Here is a 13,490-nt window from a genome sequence, read left to right on the forward strand (position 1 = left end):
AACTAGCGTTTTTTTTAAGATTAACAGCTTGGTCGACATCAATAAGATAATTTTAGTGATTTAGAAATGTGCATGAAATGATTGACAAGATTTAGAAATGTGCGCACATCCCCAACAATTAATTTTTAGCAATGACATAGTTACAAGTTTTATGTTTATCCCATAATAATGTTTTTTTTCACTATCATCTACAAAGTTTACGTCTGCGGAAAATACAACTCGCATCTTTAGGTTAGATGTAAGCTTCTTAGCATCGAGCCTTGAAATTATATCAAACATTGAAAACTATTTCTTGTACCAAAATGTAATTGGAAATAAATTACTTATACTATGGAAAAATAATCTCGAATTTCAAAAAGTTTGTACCTTGATACTTGAGCAATTTATTTCATAGATAGAGCAGAAAATGGTTTAACCCTTTTTGGAAAGCCCATAAATAGCCTTTATGGCGTATTGTAGATGGAAGCCGGCGTTTATCAGGAAAAGGATTTTGCTTTTATTTCATGTCGACAAATAGACTTTCTCTTCGCTTTTTTGATTTATTGACTTTTCTTTACAGTTCACTGGAAGGTTTGAAACAATTTTTAGTTCAAATATTTTTAAACATAAAATATACTTTCGCAGATTTTATATACAAAAAATGATTGATTAGAAATTAGTTTTAATTGTAACTTCTTATTGACTTTTGATGTGCTGGTAAGTCGAGAGATTCTTATCTTATAACCACATCTTTTTACTAAATGGTCCCTATCTCCGCACAAAATAATACAATGTAAAAGGGAAAGGTATATTAAATCATAAACAGCGGGTTTTTCCTCATGAAGATTGAAAGGAATAAAATCCGTAAGTGATAATAATAATAAAAATCTCTCATCGTAAAGAGTGAAAGTGTAAAAGTTGTTTGATTATATTCAAAATATTTTTATTACAGTAGGCATTGTCGTGCACTTTTAAATCGTCGTTTATTTTAACATTATTATTAGTAAGCTAACACTGGCTTGGGATACTGATCTGCCGATAAGAGCTGTCAGAAACTCAACTGTTGCTTTTTATAAATGTATGTTAACATTTTTTTATGTATGCATTATAATATATACCATGTAAATGTTTCAAAAAAAACAAGTTCGATAAAATTTGATCAATCAAAAACACTTGAATGTTGTAATAACATTTATACAATAAAAGATTTTAATATAAAATTTAAAACTAAGAAAATGAAGGGCTAAGATGTTCTCTGGAACTTTATTAAACATACGCACACACAGAGCCATGAATGATTTGTTAACTTTTAATAGTGCTGAGTTTATTTTTAGTAGCAACTGTTGGAATACCAATTTCTTCAAAACAATATCATATCTCTCAGAAAATCTCTTGCTCTTGAGTTATAAAAAAAGTCATTACAAGTGAAAGTAAGAATTTAAATTAAATCAGTTAATTTTCGCAAATTTAGTTACTAATTCTGAGTACCCAGTAAAGAAGATTTTCCAACTCTCAATCGGAATAAAGTTTGTATTTTATTTTAAAGTTGAATTGAATTGCATTTTAACGCAAATAACGACTCGCAGGAAGTACTAAGTAAACTGTGCTTAGCCGGTAAATGAGTATACGAGAAGAAAGGAAAGAAAAAAAAGGAATGTTGTTAATTTGTTTTTATCTTCTATTTTGTTTGAGTGACCACTGAGCTTGAGAGAATGAATGATATACGAAATAACCAAAAGAAAAAAATGTGAATAAGAAGAGAACTAAAAAAATTATTATCATCATCACTGCTAGTCATAGACCAGCTTTCAAGCATAGCTTCCCAATAGGACCGATTGGAAACCGTCTGCATTGAGCACCTTTCGCGGACGATCTTGTTAACGCCCTACTCCAAAACCTTAGGATTCTATCAGCCGATCTACGCGCTATATGGCCTGCTCAATGCCATTTTAACTTGCCAATGCTATCAATTACTTTCGTTCGTCTATGAGTGTTCTTGCTAATTCGATCTCGCAGAGAAAACACAGGAATAGCTTTATCCATGGCTCATTGGACGACTTGTCTGTTTCTATAAAGTACTTCTTTTCAGTAGCTGCCAGAGATATGCAAATACCAGTATAAATATTTACTCGTTTTGCGTAAGAATGTTTTAGGTAATAATGTACAAAAAAAAGGGAACATACGTGGTTTGGTAGGATTTTGTAAGTTCCCTATAATCTTAAATGTTGTTTTTCTTAGTTTTTTGAAACTAGTCAAGTTACGGGCGAAGACTTATTATTACCACGTGACGTACTGTACTCATGAGACCATGGTAATACTTTTTATAACCAATCATTATACACAACAAGACCGAGTCGACTGCAAAATTCATTAAATAGGTGGGGACAACGTTGAAAGTTTATCATCGACAAAAGTTTACACAAAATTTTACAGAAAAAAAAGATCTTTTATACATTGTTTACATTTTAGACAAATTTACAAATAAACTGATTATGAAAGAAAATTATAATGTAATGTACTTAATGTAGTTTAATAAAATGATGAAATAAACCATGTATAGAAAAAACTAACTAATGTAACAATGTCGATATTACCTGTCAAGGACTTCTGTCGAAATTGATTATGAACCACTAGCGCGTAATAATATTGCAGACATTGTTGATTATATTGATATTGGACATCAATACATCAAAGTTAAATACTATTATTACATGCCCGAACTGATTTAAATGAAAATAGATACATTTTATCCTCTTTACCAAAATATGTTATCAAAAATGTTTAAATTTGATGTATCTTATTTTTATATTACCAGTATGTACACGTATTATACAAACACATCAAGAAGCTAGTGCATGTGGTAAACTAGCTAGTAGGGTCTACCCTAAATTCATATAAGATTCAGCAACTCCGATGCCGACCATGGTTAGAGACCAAATCGATCCATCATCGTCGACGTGGTGTCGAACGATCTTGATAGCATCACGTGGGTTTTTGGGGGTAGCGTGAACAATGCATACTGGACGGGATATTCAAAACACACAGCGAGAGGAAATGCATGTGATCATTAATCAGGAGAAACCGCAGTCTTAAAGCGCAGAAGGCCACTACTAGGGTGGTTTTAGTGGGTAGGAATCCCACATAATTTTTCCTCCTCCCCGAGGCAGGGTATAAGGAGATGGAAAAGGGGAGGATACTCCAAAACCATAGAAAAGGAAGTAAGTTTAAACAAGAAAATATAACACATAAAAGTCGTTTCATTTCAGGCTTAAAAGTAGAAGTGGGTTAACGAGCATTGCAGGCACGATCTGGGTTTAAATTTCCTGTTTCCATTAATTTCAGTATTCTGATATGTCGGTCGTCGAGGTTTAAAGGGATCACTATGTTAAATTTATTGGCGCATGTCGTGACTCGAGTGGCTTCGTTACTGGGCACTCGCCTATAATTTTATAATTATTCGTTACCCTTATTATTATTCCGAATAGTACTTCATTTCTTATCGCATGGTAAGCACACAAAGTTGGATATTTAACATTTTAAACTGATAAGAAATATTTAAATTAAAATAGCTTTGAATTGTAACGACTTGAGCCAACAAAACCCTTTTACGAATGTAATAATGATCAAGCCTTTTAACGATTTGCGGTGGAGACAATGTCACCAGACTTATCATTCAGTAATGATACAATTATATGTACACATACAGTTAAATCGGGCCGCATAGTCTCAATTTCCATTTACATTATTCTCAATTTTTATTTTACGACGAAAAATTGAAAATTTTGCATGAATGAGTAACTTTTTTACATATCACTGGACAACTGATATTGACATCTGACAGCAGTTAATGCACGTGATATGAAATTTCATAATCTACTACAGACAAGTCAATCTTTATTTATTATTAAATGAGCGCAAATTTATTAATAAATAAAAACAATAATAATGCATATGTTAACAACATTGTATGTAGACCCACGTAATTATTATCTTCTCATAATCATGGTCCATTTCTTTTTATTCTATTTATAAATAATATAAATCAATGCTTTGTAAACACACACTTCTTAATGTATGCGGACGATGACTGTATCAAACTCTAACAGGATTTGGATTGTCTTTCCGATTACTGTCTAATTAACAAAAATCTAACTAACAGACGTTATCTATTAAATATTGTGTTCTTTTATAAAATCTTTAAAAAACCCATTGATTATAGTCAACTGACTAATCAGACTTACCTACGTATTCCAAGAAGTTTGAAACGCAAACGTGATGCATACCTACATCAAATGTTCACTCTTAAAAGGTACAGGACCAATGCCGGAGAGCATGCTCCTTTAAGCGTATAATGATCACATCTCTAATATAGACCTGTTCGCTGTGTCGTTAAATAAATCTAAAAAGGTTATTCTTCATAAGTTATTATCGGATTAAAAAAATTTGTCTGCCTTTAATTTTCGATATTATAAAAATATTTGTATTTTGTAATCACTCTTTTTTAACGTTGTGTAAAAAAAAGAAAGAAATCATATTTCATTTTTTCAAAATAAATTAGCAGATAATGGCGCTGATTGTGTAATATTAAGAGTACTATTATTAACCTAATTTACTTACACAGTTGTTAATTATCCCAAATAAAAATTATTAGCACATGCATAAATGTTTCTTCTCATAAGTTGATGTTTTGCATAAACTGTACTCTAGATTTTTGGCTACCGACTCACCGACTGATCAGCTTACTTAAATAGGATGTAAGAGGAAACCTGATCACTGGGAAACTAGATTATATGATATACACATTTGAGTGTAAATACGTGTAAATACGTCAAACTTTATGTTTTTATCAGCACTGCGGCATTAACTCTAAAAGCATATTCTTGTCATCTTGTTTACTATATCCGTTTTCTTAATAATCTCTACTTATACTTTGTTATTTATTTCCAAATTAACGTGACATGGTAATTAAATTGAAATTTGACGACTTCACAAAATTAATATATTTGATTAATATTTAAATATTATTACAATGCCGACACACTGGTATAATCTAATATATAAAATTCTCGTGTCACGGTGTTCGAACTTGAACTCCTCTGAAACGGCTTGACTGATTTTTACCAAATTTAATATGCGTATTCAGTAGGTCTGAGAATCGGCTACTATCTATTTTCTATACCCCCAAGTGATAAAGGTTGTTCACACTTAAAATTTATTTTTTATTTTTAACGAAATTTTTTGTTTTTATTTTTTTATGATACAGCATACAAGAATACATACAACCATAAATTTTCACCCCTCTACGATCAACCCTTATTTTTTATTTGTAAATTAAAATATCATTTTTTTGCATAACAACGTTTGCGGGATCAGCTAGTATTGATATAATTTTTCTTTAATGAAAGGTCATAAAAAGGGAGACAACTTGTCGTTCCATAAATTTTTATGTGACGAAGATGTTGACCTGTGTTTATTGTCGGTGATGACTTATTTTTAGTTGTTTACGTTAGACCTTAGGAGAAGAAGAAATAAGGAGATCCGCAGAAGAATCAAATTCATCGACGTTGCTCAAAGAATTACTCATTTAAAGTGGAATTGGGCGGGACATATCGCACGTGCAACCGACGGTTGTTGGAGCCGAAAGTTTCTCGAGTGGCGGCAACGATCCGATTAACGCGGCCGAGTAGACCGCCACTACGTGAACCGACGATATAGTCAAGGTCGAGGTAGCAAACTATCATCGTGGCGATCTTTCATTTCTTTTTAAAAACTATATAATAACCATGTATAATATTTCTAAACAATGAATCATCTTCAGTTTGTCGGCATTTTTTAATATTATTGAATAATAAATATCCAAACCGCAAAAAATATATCTATACGAAAATCACGCTCTTACATGTGTTGAAACAACTACACGATTATATTGCTAACACCACGGTGAGCGGGGATACACAATCATTACAACAAAAAGATATACGGCGGTTGTTCCGGCCTAGATATCATTTACGACCCATAATGCGGTAACAACACATTACACCCTATTCCTCCGAAATAAGCGGCTTTTCGAGAAGCGCCGTTGTGTGCGGCAGAAATTACTTTAGCATCGTTCTCGTATATCTATTAGGTATTCTGCTCCATCATATTCCATTTTGTATATTATCTATGCACTTAATTATTGTACATGTTATGTAAAAAATATAATTATTCTGAAATCCCTAAACAATAGATTTTCTGATTATACTGGTACATACAAAATAATAAAACACGCAGATTTTAGTTGTTTATTTTACTAAATAAATATATACAACTATTTGGAAAAAGTTTACTTTGGACTAACATTTGGAAAAAGGTTTTTTATATTCATTTATTCGTTTCTGAATCAAATTACTATTTGGACAAAGATCCAATGTTAATACCGTTTTTTTTTTTCAAAAACAATGCCACCATAAAGTAGGTATGGTGTCAAATACAACTCGTAAAATCCTTTTCACGCTTGGTATTAGTCACAATGTTATATTTCACAATGAAAGCTCCTCTGTATGTGATGATAAAGGATTTTGCGGTCCACGTAGTGTTCGTAGGCAAAAGGTGATTAAAGAAGTAAGGGATAATATTTTGAAAAAATCCAGTCTGGAAGCAAAAAATTTGATCTCATGGTTGCACAGACTTATTAAGACTAGGGGCCACTCGAGCAAATCATGAACTGATGGCGGGCCGGCCGCCAGAAGTATAGGTAATTAAAGACAATAAAGAATTGATAATATTTTATTAAATTTGGAAAAAATTTATTAATTTGAAGCGAATTTTGTTATATTTGGCTCAAATTTACATGTAGCAACACGTAAAACTGCTCCCAAATTTTCATTTGCAAGGCGGTTTCGATGTTTTTGTTTTATTATTATTTAGAATTGGAAAAGTTTGTTTACATATGTAGTTAGAACCAAATAAGCTAGCACATTTCAGAGCGTTTATGCGCAATACTTCGTACATATTTTTATTAATGCAGCGGTAAAAGTGAACAACTGCGTTGACTCTGGCGCATTTTCAACTGAAATCATGAATTGCTGAATATGTCCAACAGAGGTTTTACTTTTTTAAACTCCGAAAATCTGTCTTGAAAAGATTGAATCAAAATGTCTAGCTTTTCTACATAACTGAAATTAATCGCAGTTATGTTGAATTTTTCAGCCATTTTCATATAATTCGGAAAATTATTGTAATTTTCAGAATCCGGTAAATCTCCGTATTCGCTTTCGAAGTCATCAAGGAATTGTTTGAATGGTCTGTGATTGAGTCCTCGTGATTTTAAAAAATTTTGTTACTCTAACTAAAAACAGAATTGTTTTGGTCAAAATATGCATCTTTAGAGCTTTCAAATCGTACTTTAGTTTTGGGTCACTAAACAAACAAAACATAAAATTTTTCAACTGTGTATAAAAGTTTGCAACAACTATAATAAAGTACACACTCCCAAAGGATATATTTCGGATTTACACGGATTTTATTGAACCGTACCGATATATAAATCTAAAGCTAAAGCATTATTTGGTACTAAATAAAAACTTTGCTCGCTTGTAAAAGCTAAGCAGAGCTTTGATACGTATTTATGACTTTTAAAGATATAGTAAGGTAGGCAATGAAGTGTTTACAATGTAAAAGAAAATGGTCGATAAGAAAGGTTTTTACTTTCAAGTTGATTGAGTTTTATGCCAGACGTCAAGTTTGTTATTTAACTTAATTAAAAGTTAAATATTTGTGGAAACGATAAGAGAATCATCAATTGATGTTTTGTTTAATTTAAAGTAAATAATATAATCAGCGATCTGTTACAGCATTACAACATGGTCTCTTGCTCTGGGCCATGGCTCTGGATTTTTCTACGAGATGGAATCAAGAATGAGAACATCCGTAAAACAACCAAAAGTAATCGAAATTGCGCGGATTGACTAATTGAAGTAGCGATGGCCTGGCTGCCGATGGCAGATGCCTGGATCACAGCACGCAGAATTAATGGCTGCTGGAACCTGCAGTTTCTAGAGTGGAGACCATAGATCAGCAAGCTCAGCATGAGATGTACATCAACAAAGTGGACAGATAACTTTGTTGATATCGTCGGAAGATTCTAGATGCAGGCCGCTTCCTACCGATCCTATTGGAAATATGTGAAGGACGCTAATGTCCAATAATGGACGTACAGTTCTTTGAAATATGTTGACGATGACTTTAATATTGTTGAAATATTTTAATGGGGATCTATTTAAATAAACTGACATTTCTTACAAATTTTATCCACAGTGCTAAGCCGTTTGCTTCGCATTTCCAGGTCATTGAATTTTTGAATTTTACATTGAAGTGCAATCTTTTGAGTCACGTTAGATAAATAATTACAGACATAGGGATTTTGTTTTATAAAATTTGGAGTAACAATACAAATATTTACCATCTTAATAAAATGTTTTATATAACCTTAGATGAAAAATTGTAATATTTCTGATCTAACTTGATTTTATTTTAAGAAATCACATAATTAAAAGATACGAGATGGTACACAACCTTTCAGAAAAGAATTAACACAATTGTTGAATGTTGTTTTTATGGTTGTTTTCGTCATCTATTATTAAGCGGATGATCAATAATAAATTTAGTTCTTACACATGTGCCGTGCTCTATATATATTTATACTAAAATGAGCAAGTGAACTTTCTTATGAAATTTTTGTTTGTCATTAAATACATTTTATTCAAACTTATCCTTATTTATCTTAAACACCATGAAACCAAGCTGTAATAAGTATATTACATAAAACCCTTTGATAATCGCCAAACTTAGTCAATCAAAAAGTTTACATTTTGTAAGACTGCCTCCTTCCTTTTACCGAATTGCTACGAATCCCATAAAGATTAATAGCTTGCTTCTTTGTAAGGGATAATTGATTCGGATGTAACAAACTCTCTTTCTAAGATTTTTTATACAAATACTTTTAATTAAATTATCGGTGGTTTTGTTTGTAAAATGTTACCACATTATAGGCCCTTAGCAATATAACATAAAATACCTACCTAAAACTTAAGTCCAACTAGAGACAAAAGAGAAAAGATAGATTTTTATATAATTACAATGTAAATTAGTTGTTACTGACTGGCGTAAATAACCTACAAGTAAATACCTTTCCGACACAATTCTCCTAAATGTTTTATTAATGTGTAAGTAGGTTTTATAATCTTTTTAAAACACAGATTTACTTATATTTATAATATAAGTATGTGAAACATATGTTCGTTGCTAAAGAACTAGGTATCTTTATAAGTTCCAAATTTACACATTTATTATCACTCATACATAATAAATTACCGATTATTATGATCATTAAAGTTTTATGAAAATAGCTTAGCCTTATAGTTTAGATAGCTTGAAAGCAAAAACTATTACGAACGTGTAATTTAGGAACCAGACGTGATTTAAGGTATCGTCTTTATTTCGAATTTAGAATTTCACATGGATTTCCTGTATCTACAAATAGATGCAGTCCTTGCACTTAATTTATGTATGTGGAAAAATCAAAATACCTGAACAGAATCTCCGCAAATCAGATTAGTTGGATCGATTCCAATTTTTCGATGAAAAGAGCAAGAATAATCGATTTCGTCTTTTACGATTCTGTCCAATTCTACGAAAACTGCCAGAATCACCGATAGGTAATGACATGAAATTTTTTTTCGAACATTGGTTTCACGTAATTGTTTTATTACAAACGAATAATAAAAGTAGTCGTATACATTGCGTAGATTTTTTAGTGAAGGGAAAATTTACACATCAACATATCTCAGTATAACTTAACCTTTACTTTCAGTGTAATACAGTAATGTTTCAATTTTTTATTAAAATAGATGTAATTAAATAATAGGCTAAGATCATATTGAAAAAAGAAAAGCAATAAAATGTATAATTTTAATACCCTCTACTACATTTACTTCAAAGTTGAAAACATTTTTACGCCCACTAAAAATCTCTCATTTCTCCTTAATTGACACCCGTTGTTGAAACTTTTGTATAATATAACGAAGCTTTTAAACAAAAAGTCAAAAAAATGTCCCACGCTGTTTTACGGGTCTATACAATAATAATTATTCAACGTAAAACAAATGACAGTTAGTCAGAATCATGTTATTGATTTACTATTCAAATTCTCTAATAAATGCCATTTTCTATTTTTTTTAATATTAACGTTTCAATCATTAATACAGTTCAACAGCTTATATTGATTAAGTTGTTAATTAAATTAAAATATTAAAGGTCTTTCTTTAATTTTATAAACAAAATGTCAAAAGTAATGTACCAAATATTCAAGTTTATACTCAAAATCTCATTTTTTATATTTTAAATTAATAATTATAATTAAAGAATCAGAAAACTTAACAGAAATTTTCGTTTTCATTTTAGCTACATATAAAAGTAAATCTATATTTTGTTAAAATTTTAAAGCTTTCCTAAGAACAATAAATTTAAAACTGCATTAAACACTTATTTTTTCGTAATTTACTTATTTTTGATGTAATAAATACCCACTAATTACAAGATTTGAGTTTTAATGTATCCGTTATTCTGTTATTGTTAATTATGTAATTAATTTGTTATAATACACGCCTATGTGGTTTTCGCCTCTAGGAGATTGCTACTCCCATATAATTTTACTTTGACAGTTGCTCTTTCTAACATAATATTACACTACACAGTTTTTGTGTGCGTATTAAAGAACAAAAACCTATTGTTGAATAATAAACATCAGTAATATTTTATATTTTAAAAACAATTGTCTTTTGTTTACGATTTGGTTTATTTTTATGCTTAACAATTTATGAAACCTTACTGTTGGTATTATAGAAAAGTAAAGAGCGCTGTTTTATTTTAATTTAAGTGTTAGGTTAACACAGGAAGCTATATAAAAAAAAGGAATTTATATAAAAAATTAATTATGTTTATTCGCGGAATTATAAAATGAAGTGGTTTCCTTCCTTTTAATCGTTTCAAACAAATTTTCGCTAGTAGGTATTATGCTTATATTATTGAATATCGTATCGTATTGAAAATAATAATTAATATCATATATATATATATATATATATATATATATATATATAATGATACCCTGGCGATATTTGTAGCAGCCTTTCTAAAGATCGCATATTAAATTAGTTTGTATATGGTAATTTTACTGCAGTACAGCTAAAGGGAAGCGCAAGGAAATTGTAGCTAAGCTTTACAGTTAATAATCGATCACTTGGTTCGTATATTTTTAAGAAAGATTTTGGTTGTCGTCGTTTCAGCCCATAGACGCCCAAGGCTTAGGCCACCCACAAAAATATCGCCCATGGAAGGCGGGATGGTATTATCGTACGTAGCGGAGGCTGCTGCCCGTCCTCTGGAAATTAATTTGTGATCAGTGGCAATCCTATATTTATAATGAACAAAAGGTGAATTATATCCGTTTTTATATCGTAATTATTGTTTTATGAGTGTGTATTTTATTCACTCAAAGTTTGACTTGTTATAGAATAAATTGGATTTCATTGTTTGAAATCTTATGACAAAATAATATTTTTACTATCGCAAAGATACTGGCCTCCGTAAAATAGTGAATAGTAGTTCAAAAAGTAGCACCTCACCAATTTAAAACATAAAAAAACACTTATATTACTTATGTATACTTACTATGTAGTTTCTTTTTTTAAATATCAAGTAAATAATTTATGGTTTGATTAAAAAAAAAAAAAAAACAACTTTGCAAATTGACTATCCTACATGCATATAGTTAGACCAGTAATTTACTTTTGATAAATTGTTTAGAATACTATCTCTTAAACATTTTATTTTACCAAATTTATTTAAATATTCTTTTTACTAAGATTACTTCTGGAATGTATAAAACAAAATACTGGAAATTCATTTGATACAACAAAGCTTAAAAAATGTAAAAACTACGTGGTATGCTAAATTTCGAACCCTTTTTGCCTCAAACAATAGAACAGTCGTTGAAACACAAAGCTATTGTGTATAATTTACATTTAGATTGATACACATTTTCACACAAAATTGTCTTAAGTACCTTATTTATACAATAATCTTATTTAACCACATACAGCTTTAATTTATTTGTGCTTTTATTGCGTGTTTATTTCTTGCTTCCTAGTGTATTATATTTGTTTCATTGATACAGCAGATTTTATCAAATATTAAAGAAGAAGAAATTTTTATTAGAAGAATTTATTATTTTATGAGTATATAAGAGAAATTAATTCGTACACGTTTACTCGATTAAGATGACTGGTATGCCATATATCTAGTAAGGGAAATATTCAATCCCGAATCGATGCAAGCATTAATAAATTCTGGCAACAATTTGGATTCGATTTATTACAGTTTGTTTCAATTGTTTTGCAATATTTAAAATTGTGTTATTTAAAGAAAGGACTTCAAAAAATAGTTATAAAATTACTCTTGAAGATATCTTGAAACAACAGAACTACATAAATGTGTGTCCTATTGACCGCAAATTTTTGGGCAGGGAGTAATATTTATCTACAAATTGCAATAATACCCTTAGACGTAATATTTTTTTTTAACTTCGGCATATATATTTAGTTTTAAGCAAACGAACATACCAACATATTTCAATTAAACTGCTCAAACTATTACCATCATCACCTTCTTGTCCAATGCAGTCAACGCGTTAAGACTAAACTCTAAGACCAAAGCACTTACTGCACAGTAACGTGGTTTTTCACTCTGAGCCTCATTGACGAACTGATAGTATCTCAATGGGCCACGGAGAGGGCTTCGCTTGGGATTTCTCTAAGAGATCGATTAAAAAAAAACGAAGATCTTTAGTTTAACGAAAGGAACCGATATAGCCCAGCGGATCAAAAATTGATGTTGTTGGGGGCAGGCCACGTAGCGCTCAATACAGGCTTCAAGGTTATGAATGTCCGCCTATAATGTGGACAAATAAACTTGCTAGTTCGTCGGAAGACGCTGAATGCAGGCTTTTTAACAGTCCTATTGGAAATCTATAGGGGGGGGGGGGCTTAGTCCAACGGTTGACGTCCTAGTACACAAATGATGATTACATTTTAGGAGATATCAATTTCAATCTTAACGACTCGTCGCCCTCATTACAGCCCATAGACACCCACAAAAATTATTTTTATCATTATAAATATTATTAAAATATTATAATTGTTAAATAAGATTCTATTCCGGAAGTCGAAACCGCGATCTATGGACGCAAGTCCCTATCAAGTCTCTATCGCTGGGCAATCACTGCTCTATAACAACGACTAACATAAATTATTTAAATTAAGTTGTAGTGTTTATGTAAAACAATTAAAGTAATAAATTACTAAAATAAATATCTTTCGTGCCACATTGTTTTAACGCGACCGTAATTTGTGGAATCCCTTCAATGTTAAGTTCAAACAAACATTATTAATAACTGACTGTTTTTCGATTAC

This window comes from Battus philenor, unplaced genomic scaffold (genome assembly GCF_028537555.1).
Source record: "Battus philenor isolate CCGP_79_NKW_IND1 unplaced genomic scaffold, ilBatPhil1.0.hap1 SCAF_7, whole genome shotgun sequence".
Taxonomy (NCBI): domain Eukaryota; kingdom Metazoa; phylum Arthropoda; class Insecta; order Lepidoptera; family Papilionidae; genus Battus; species Battus philenor.